Source organism: Petromyzon marinus, unplaced genomic scaffold, assembly GCF_048934315.1.
Source record: "Petromyzon marinus isolate PM22_M1 ecotype Great Lakes invasive population unplaced genomic scaffold, UKy_Petmar_22M1.pri1.0 PM_Scaffold_76, whole genome shotgun sequence".
In the NCBI taxonomy this organism is placed as follows: domain Eukaryota; kingdom Metazoa; phylum Chordata; class Hyperoartia; order Petromyzontiformes; family Petromyzontidae; genus Petromyzon; species Petromyzon marinus.
In genome coordinates this window covers 177499-188301 of record NW_027423684.1, presented here as the reverse complement: position 1 = coordinate 188301, position 10803 = coordinate 177499, and positions in this window count along the sequence as shown.

Here is a 10803-nt window from a genome sequence, read left to right as displayed (position 1 = left end):
TCCCTCACACCTACACTCCCTCACACACTCCCTCAGACGTACACTCCCTCACACTTACACTCCCTCACATCTACACTCCCTCACACTTACACTCCCACACACCTACACTTGCGCACACCTACACTCCTTCACACTTACACTCCCTCACACTTACACTCCCTCCCACTTACACTACCTCACACTTACACTCCCTCCCACTTACACTACCTCACACCTACACTTCCTCACACTTAAACTCCCTCACACCTACACTGCCTCACATCTACACTCCCTTACACTTACACTCCCTCACACCTACACTCCCTCACACCTACACTCCCTCACACTTAAACTCCCTCACACCTACACTCCCTCACACTTACACTCCTCAAACACACCTACACTCCCTCACACCTACACTCCCTCACACCTACACTCCCTCACACTTACACTCCCTCACACCTACACTCCCTCACACTTACACTCCCTCACACCTACACTCTCTCACACTAAAACTCCTCACACCTACACTCCCTCACACTTACACTTCCTCACACACTCACACCTACACTCCCTCACACCTACACTCCCTCACAACTACACTCCCTAACACCTACACTCCCTCACACCTACACTCCCTCACACTTACACTCCCTCACACCTACACTCCCTCACATCTACACTCCCTTCACACCTACACTCCTCACACACTCCCTCACACCTACACTCCCTCACACTTACACTCCCTCACACTTACACTCCCTCATACCTACACTCCCTCACACCTACACTCTCTCACACCTACACTCCCTCCCACTTACACTCCTCACACCTACACTCCCTCACACCTACACTCCCTCAACACCTACACTCCCTCACACACTCCCTCACACCTCCACTCCCTCACACTTACACTCCCTCACATCTACACTCCCTCACACTTACACTCCCTCACACTTACACTCCCTCAACCTACACTTGAGCACACCTACACTCCCTCACACTTACACTCCCTCACACTTATACTCCCTCCCACTTACACTACCTCACACTTACATCTCCTCCCACTTACACTACCTCACACCTACACTCCTTCACACCTACACTTCCTCACACCTACACTCCGTCACACCTACACTCCTCACACTTACACTCCCTCACACATACACTCCCTGACACTTACACTCCTCTCACACACTCCCTCACACTACACTCCCTCACACCTACACTCCCTCACACCTACACTCCTCACACCAACACTCCTCATATAAGTCTACAACCTACACTACCTCACACCTACACTCCCTCACACCTACACTCCCTCGCACCAACCCTCCTCACACTTACACTCCCTCACACACTCCCTCACGCCTACACTCCCTCACACCTACACTCCCTCACACCTACACTCCCTCACACCTACACTTTCTCACACTTACACTCCCTCACACCTACACTCCCTCAACACCTACACTCACTCACACTTACACTCCCTCACACCTACACTCCCTCACACCTACACTCCCTCACACACTCCCTCACACCTACATTCCCTCACACTTACACTCCCTCACACTTAAACTCCCTCACACCTACACTTTCGCACACCTACACTCCTTCACACTTACACTCTCCTCACACTTACCACTCCTCCCACTTACACTACCTCACACTTACACTCCCACCCACTTACACTAACTCACACCTACACTCCGTCACACCTACACTCCCTCACACCTACACTCCCTCACCACTACACTCCCTCACACTTACACTCCCTCACACCTACACTCCCTCACACCTACACTCTCTCACACCTACACTCCCTCACACTTACACTCCCTCACACCTACACTCCCTCACACTTACACTCCCTCACACACACCTACACTCCCTCACACCTACACTCCCTCACACTTAAACTCCCTCACACCTACACTCCCTCACACTTACACTTCCTCACACACACCTACACTCCCTCACACCTACACTCCCTCACACTTACACTCCCTCACACACTCACACCTACACTCCCTCACAACTACACTCCCTCACACTTACACTCCCTCCCACTTATCACTACCTCACACTTACACTCCCTCCCACTTACACTACCTCACACCTACACTCCGTCACACCTACACTCCCTCACACCTACACTCCCTCACACTTACACTCCCTCACACTTACACTCCCTCACACCTACACTCCCTCACACCTACACTCTCTCACACCTACACTCCCTCACACTTACACTCCCTCACACCTACACTCCCTCACACTTACACTCCCTCACACACACCTACACTCCCTCACACCTACACTCCTCACACTTACACTCCCTCACACACTCACACCTACACTCCCTCACAACTACACTCCCTCACACTTACACTCCCTCACCTACACGCCCTCACACTTACACTCCCTCACACCTACACTCCCTCACACCTACACTCCCTCAAACCAACACTCCCTCACACTTATACTCCCTCACACCTACAATCCCTCACACTTACAATACCTCACACCTACACTACCTCACACCTACACTCCCTCACACCTACACTCCCTCACACCAACACTCCCTCACACTTACACTCCCTCACACACTCCCTCACACCTACACTACCTCACACTACACTCCCTCACACCTACACTCCCTCACACCAACACTCCCTCACACTTACACTCCCTCACAAACTCCCTCACGCCTACACTCCCTCACACCTACACTTCCTCACACCTACACTCCCTCACACTTACACTCCCTCACACCTACACTCCCTCCCACTTACGCTCCCTCACACCTACACTCCCTCACACCTACACTCTCTCACACCTACACTCCCTCCCACTTACACTCCCTCACACCTACACTCCCTCACACCTACACCCTCACACCTACACTCCACACACACTCCCTCACACCTACACTCCCTCACACCTACATCCACTTACACTCCTCACACCTACACTTGCTCACACCTACCCTCCTTCACACTTACTCTCCCTCCACTTACACTCCCTCCCACTTACACTACCTCACACTTACACTCCCTCCCACTGACACTACCTCACACCTACACTTCCTCACACCTATACTCCCTCACACCTACACTCCGTCACACATACACTCCCTCACACCTACACTCCCTCACACCTACACTCCCTCACACTTACACTCCCTCACACCTACACTTGCGCACCCCTACACTCCTTCACACTTACACTCCTCACACTTACACTCCCTCCCTACTTACAGTACTTCACACTTACACTCCTCCCACTTACACTATCTCACACCTACACTTCCTCACACCTACACTCCCCACATCTACACTCCGTCACACCTACACTCCCTCACACCTACACTCCCTCACACTTACACTCCCTCACACTTACACTCCCTCACACCTACACTCCCTCACTCTAACTCTCCTCACACCTACACTCTCTCACACCTACACTCCCTTACACTTCACTCCATCACACCTACACTCCCTCTCACCTACACTCCCTCACACTTACACTCCCTCACACCTACACTTCCTCACACTTACACTTCCACACACTTCCTCTCCCTCACACCCACACTCCCTCACACCTACACTCACTCACACTTACACTCACACCTACACTCCCTCACACCTACACTTCCTCACACTTACACTCCCGCACACCTACACTCCCTCACACCTACACTCTCTCACACTTAAACTCCCTCACACCAACACTCCCTCACACCTTACCACTCCCTCACACACTCACACCTACACTCCCTCACAACTACACTCCCTCACACTTACACTCCCTCACCTACACGCCCTCACACTTACACTCCCTCACACACTCACACCTACACTCCCTCACACCTACACTCCCTCACACCTACACTCCCTCACCTACACTCCCTCAAACCAACACTCCATCACACTTATACTCCCTCACACCTACACTCCCTCACACTTACAATCCCTCACACCTACACTACCTCACACCTACACTCCCTCACACCTACACTCCCTCACACCAACACTCCTCACACTTACACTCCCTCACACACTCCCTCACACCTACACTACCTCACACCTACACTCCCTCACACCTACACTCACCTCACACTTACACTCCCTCACACACTCCCTCACGCCTACACTCCCTCACACCTACACTCCCTCCATCACCTACACTCCCTCACACTTACACTCCCTCACACCTACACTCCCTCCCACTTCCGGCTCCCTCACATCTACCACTCCCTCACACCGACATTCTCTCACACCTACACTCCCTCCCACTTACACTCCCTCACACCTACACTCCCTCACACCTACACTCCCTCACACACTCCCTCACACCTACACTCCCTCACACTTACACTCCCTCACATCTACACTCCCTCACACTTAAAACTCCCTCACACCTACACTTGCGCACACCTACACTCCTTCACACTTACACTCCCTCACACTTACACTCCCTCCCACTACACTACCTCACACTTACACTCCCTCCCACTTACACTACCTCACACCTACACTTCCTCACACCTACACTCCCTCACACCTACACTCCGTCACACCTACACTCCCTCACACCTACACTCCGTCACACCTACATCTCCCTCACACCTACACTCCCTCACACTTACACTCCCTCACACCTACGACTTGCGCACCCTACACTCCTTCACACTTACACTCCTCACACTTACACGCCCTCCGACTTACAGTACCTCACACTTACACTCCCTCCCACTTACACTACCTCACACCTACACTTCCTCACACCTACACTCCCTCACATCTACACTCCGTCACACCTACACTCCCTCACACCTACACTCCTCACACTTACACTCCCTCACACATACACTCCCTCACACCTACACTCCCTCACAATTACACTCCCCTCACACCTATCACTCTCTCACACCTACACTCCCTTACACTTACACTCCCTCACACCTGCACTCCCTCACACCTACACTCCCTCACACTTAAACTCCCTCACACCTACACTCCTTCTCACACTTCCTCACACACACCTACACTCCCTCACACCTACACTCCCTCACACCTACACTCCCTCACACCTACACTCCCTCACACTACACACCCTCACACCTACACTCCCTAACACCTACACTCCCTCACACTTACACTCCCTCCACTTACACTCCCTCATACCTACACTCCCTCACACCTACACTCTCTCACTCCTACACTCCCTCCCACTTACACTCCCTCACACCTACACTCCCTCACACTTACACTCCCTCACATCTACACTCCCTCACACTTACACTCCCTCACACCTACACTTGTGCACACCTACACTCCCTCACACTTACACTCCCTCACACTTATACTCCCTCCCACTTACACTACCTCACACTTACACTCCCTCCCACTTACACTACCTCACACCTACACTCCTTCACACCTAAACTTCCTCACACCTACACTCCGTCACACCTACACTCCCTCACACTTACACTCCCTCACACCTACACTCCCTCACACTTACACTCCCTCACACACTCCCTCACACCTACACTCACACACCTACACTCCCTCACACCAACACTCCCTCACACTTACACTCCCTCACACACTCCCTCACACCTACACTACCTCACACCTACACTCCCTCACACCTACACTCCCTCACACAACACTCCCTCACACTTACACTCCCTCACAAACTCCCCTCACGCCTACACTCCCTCACACCTACACTCCCTCACACCTACACTCCCTCACACCTACACTCCCTCACACTTACACTCGCTCACACTTACACTCCCTCACACCTACACTCCCTCACACCTACACTCCCTCAAACCAACACTCCCTCACACTTATACTCCCTCACACCTACAATCCCTCACACTTACAATCCCTCACACCTACACTACCTCACACCTACACTCCCTCACACCTACACTCCCTGACACCAACACTCCCTCACACTTACACTCCCTCACACACTCCCTCACACCTACACTACCTCACACCTACACTCCCTCACACCTACACTCCCTCACACAACACTCCCTCACACTTACACTCCCTCACAAACTCCCTCACGCCTACACTCCCTCACACCTACACTTCCTCACACCTACACTCCCTCACACTTACACTCCCTCACACCTACACTCCCTCCCACTTACGCTCCCTCACACATAGCACTCCCTCACACCTACACTCTCTCACACCTACACTCCCTCACACCTACACTCCCTCACACCTACACTCCCTCACACCTACACTCCCTCACACCTACAACTCCCTCACACACTCCCTCACACCTACACTCCTCACACTTACACTCCCTCACATCTACACTCCCTTACACCTACACTTGCACACACCTACACTCCTTCACACTTACACTCCCTCACACTTACACTCCCTCCCACTTACACTACCTCACACTTACACTCCCCTCCCACTTACACTACCTCACACCTACACTTCCTCACACCTACTCCCTCACACCCTACACTTGCGCACACCTACACTCCTTCACACTTACACTCCCTCACACTTACACTCCCTCCCACTTACAGTACCTCACACTTACACTCTCCCCTTACACTACCTCACACCTACACTTCCTCACACCTACACTCCCTCACATCTACACTCCGTCACACCTACACTCCCTCACACCTACACTCCCTCACACTTACACTCCCTCACACTTACACTCCCTCACACCTACACTCCCTCACACTTACACTCCCTCACACCTACACTCTCTCACACCTACACTTCCCTTACACTTACACTCCATCACACCTACACTCCCCTCAACACCTACACTCCCTCACACTTACACTCCCTCACACCTACACTTCCTCACACTTACACTTCCTCACACTTCCACTCCCTCACACCCACACTCCCTCACACCTACACTCACTCACACTTACACTCACACCTACACTCCCTCACACTTACACTCCCGCACACCTACACGCCCTCACACCTACACTCTCTCACACTTAAACTCCCTCACACCTACACTCCCTCACACTTACACTCCCTCACACACTCACACCTACACTCCTCACAACTACACTCCCTCACACTTACACTCCCTCACCTACACGCCCTCACACTTACACTCCCTCACACACTCACACCTACACTCCCTCACACCACACTCCCTCACACCTACACTCCCTCACACCTACACTCCCTCACACTTACACTTCCTCACACTTCCACTCCCTCACACCCACACTCCCTCACACCTACACTCACTCACACTTACACTCACACCTACACTCCCTCACACTTACAATCCCGCACACCTACACGCCCTCACACCTACACTCCCTCACACCTACACTCCCTCACACCAACACTCCCTCACACTTACACTCCCTCACACACTCCCTCACACCTACACTACCTCACACCTACACTCTCTCACACCTACACTCCCTCACACTTACACTCCCTCACACACTCCCTCACGCCTACACTCCCTCACACCTACACTCCCTCAAACCTACACTCCCTCACACTTACACTCCCTCACACCTACACTCCCTCCCACTTACGCTCCCTCACATCTACACTCCCTCACACCGACATTCTCTCACACCTACACTCCCTCCCACTTACACTCCCTCACACCTACACTCCCTCACACACTCCCTCACACCTACACTCCCTCACACTTACACTCCCTCACATCTACACTCCCTCACACTTAAACTCCCTCACACCTACACTTGCGCACACCTACACTCCTTCACACTTACACTCCCTCACACTTACACTCCCTCCCACTTACACTACCTCACACTTACACTCCCTCCCACTTACACTACCTCACACCTACACTTCCTCACACCTACACTCCCTCACACCTACACTCCGTCACACCTACACTCCCTCACACCTACACTCCTGCACACCTACACTCCCTCACACATACACTCCCTCACACCTACACTCCCTCACACTTACACTCCCTCACACCTACACTTGCGCACACCTACACTCCTTCACACTTACACTCCCTCACACTTACACTCCCTCCCACTTACAGTACCTCACACTTACACTCCCTCCCCACTTACACTACCTCACACCTACAGTTCCTCACACCTACACTCCCTCACATCTACACTCCGTCACACCTACACTCCCTCACACCTACACTCCCTCACACTTACACTCCCTCACACATACACTCCCTCACACCTACACTCCCTCACACTTACACTCCCTCACACCTACACTCTCTCACACCTACACTCCCTTACACTTACACTCCCTCACACCTGCACTCCCTCACACCTACACTCCCTCACACTTAAACTCCCTCACACCTACACTCCTTCACACACTTCCTCACACACACCTACACTCCCTCACACCTACACTCCCTCACACCTACACTCCCTCACACCTACACTCCCTCACACTTACACTCCCTCACACCTACACTCCCTCACACCTACACTCCCTCACACTTACACTCCCTTACACTCCCTCATACCTACACTCCCTCACACCTACACTCTCTCACTCCTACACTCCCTCCCACTTACACTCCCTCACACCTACACTCCCTCACACTTACACTCCCTCACATCTACACTCCCTCACACTTACACTCCCTCACACCTACACTTGTGCACACCTACACTCCCTCACACTTACACTCCCTCACACTTATACTCCCTCCCACTTACACTACCTCACACTTACACTCCCTCCCACTTACACTACCTCACACCTACACTCCTTCACACCTAAACTTCCTCACACCTACACTCCCTCACACTTACACTCCCTCACACCTACACTCCCTCACACTTACACTCCCTCACACACTCCCTCACACCTACACTCCCTCACACCTACACTCCCTCACACCAACACTCCCTCACACTTACACTCCCTCACACACTCCCTCACACCTACACTACCTCACACCTACACTCCCTCACACCTACACTCCCTCACACCAACACTCCCTCACACCTACACTCCCTCACACCTACACTTCCTCACACCTACACTCCCTCACACTTACACTCCCTCACACCTACACTCCCTCCCACTTACGCTCCCTCACACCTACACTCTCTCACACCTACACTCTCTCACACCTACACTCCCTCCCACTTACACTCCCTCACACCTACACTCCCTCACACCTACACTCCCTCACACCTACACTCCCTCACACACTCCCTCACACCTACACTCCCTCACACTTACACTCCCTCACATCTACACTCCCTCACACCTACACTTGCGCACACCTACACTCCTTCACACTTACACTCCCTCACACTTACACTCCCTCCCACTTACACTACCTCACACTTACACTCCCTCCCACTTACACTACCTCACACCTACACTTCCTCACACCTACACTCCCTCACACCTACACTCCGTCACACCTACACTCCCTCACACCTACACTCCCTCACACCTACACTCCCTCACACTTACACTCCCTCACACCTACACTTGCGCACACCTACACTCCTTCACACTTACACTCCCTCACACTTACACTCCCTCCCACTTACAGTACCTCACACTTACACTCCCTCCCACTTACACTACCTCACACCTACACTTCCTCACACCTACACTCCCTCACATCTACACTCCGTCACACCTACACTCCCTCACACCTACACTCCCTCACACTTACACTCCCTCACACTTACACTCCCTCACACCTACACTCCCTCACACTTACACTCCCTCACACCTACACTCTCTCACACTTACACTCCCTCACACCTACACTTCCTCACACTTACACTTCCTCACACTTCCACTCCCTCACACCCACACTCCCTCACACCTACACTCACTCACACTTACACTCACACCTACACTCCCTCACACCTACACTTCCTCACACTTACACTCCCGCACACCTACACTCCCTCACACCTACACTCTCTCACACTTAAACTCCCTCACACCTACACTCCCTCACACTTACACTCCCTCACACACTCACACCTACACTCCCTCACACTTACACTCCCTCACCTACACGCCCTCACACTTACACTCCCTCACACACTCACACCTACACTCCCTCACACCTACACTCCCTCACACCTACACTCCCTCACACTTACACTCCCTCACACCTACACTCCCTCACACCTACACTCCCTCAAACCAACACTCCATCACACTTATACTCCCTCACACCTACACTACCTCACACCTACACTCCCTCACACCTACACTCCCTCACACCAACACTCCCTCACACTTACACTCCCTCACACACTCCCTCACACCTACACTACCTCACACCTACACTCCCTCACACCTACACTCCCTCACACTTACACTCCCTCACACACTCCCTCACGCCTACACTCCCTCACACCTACACTCCCTCACACCTACACTCCCTCACACTTACACTCCCTCACACCTACACTCCCTCCCACTTACGCTCCCTCACATCTACACTCCCTCACACCGACATTCTCTCACACCTACACTCCCTCCCACTTACACTCCCTCACACCTACACTCCCTCACACCTACACTCCCTCACACACTCCCTCACACCTACACTCCCTCACACTTACACTCCCTCACATCTACACTCCCTCACACTTAAACTCCCTCACACCGACATTCTCTCACACCTACACTCCCTCCCACTTACACTCCCTCACACCTACACTCCCTCACACCTACACTCCCTCACACACTCCCTCACACCTACACTCCCTCACACTTACACTCCCTCACATCTACACTCCCTCACACTTACACTCCCTCACATCTACACTCC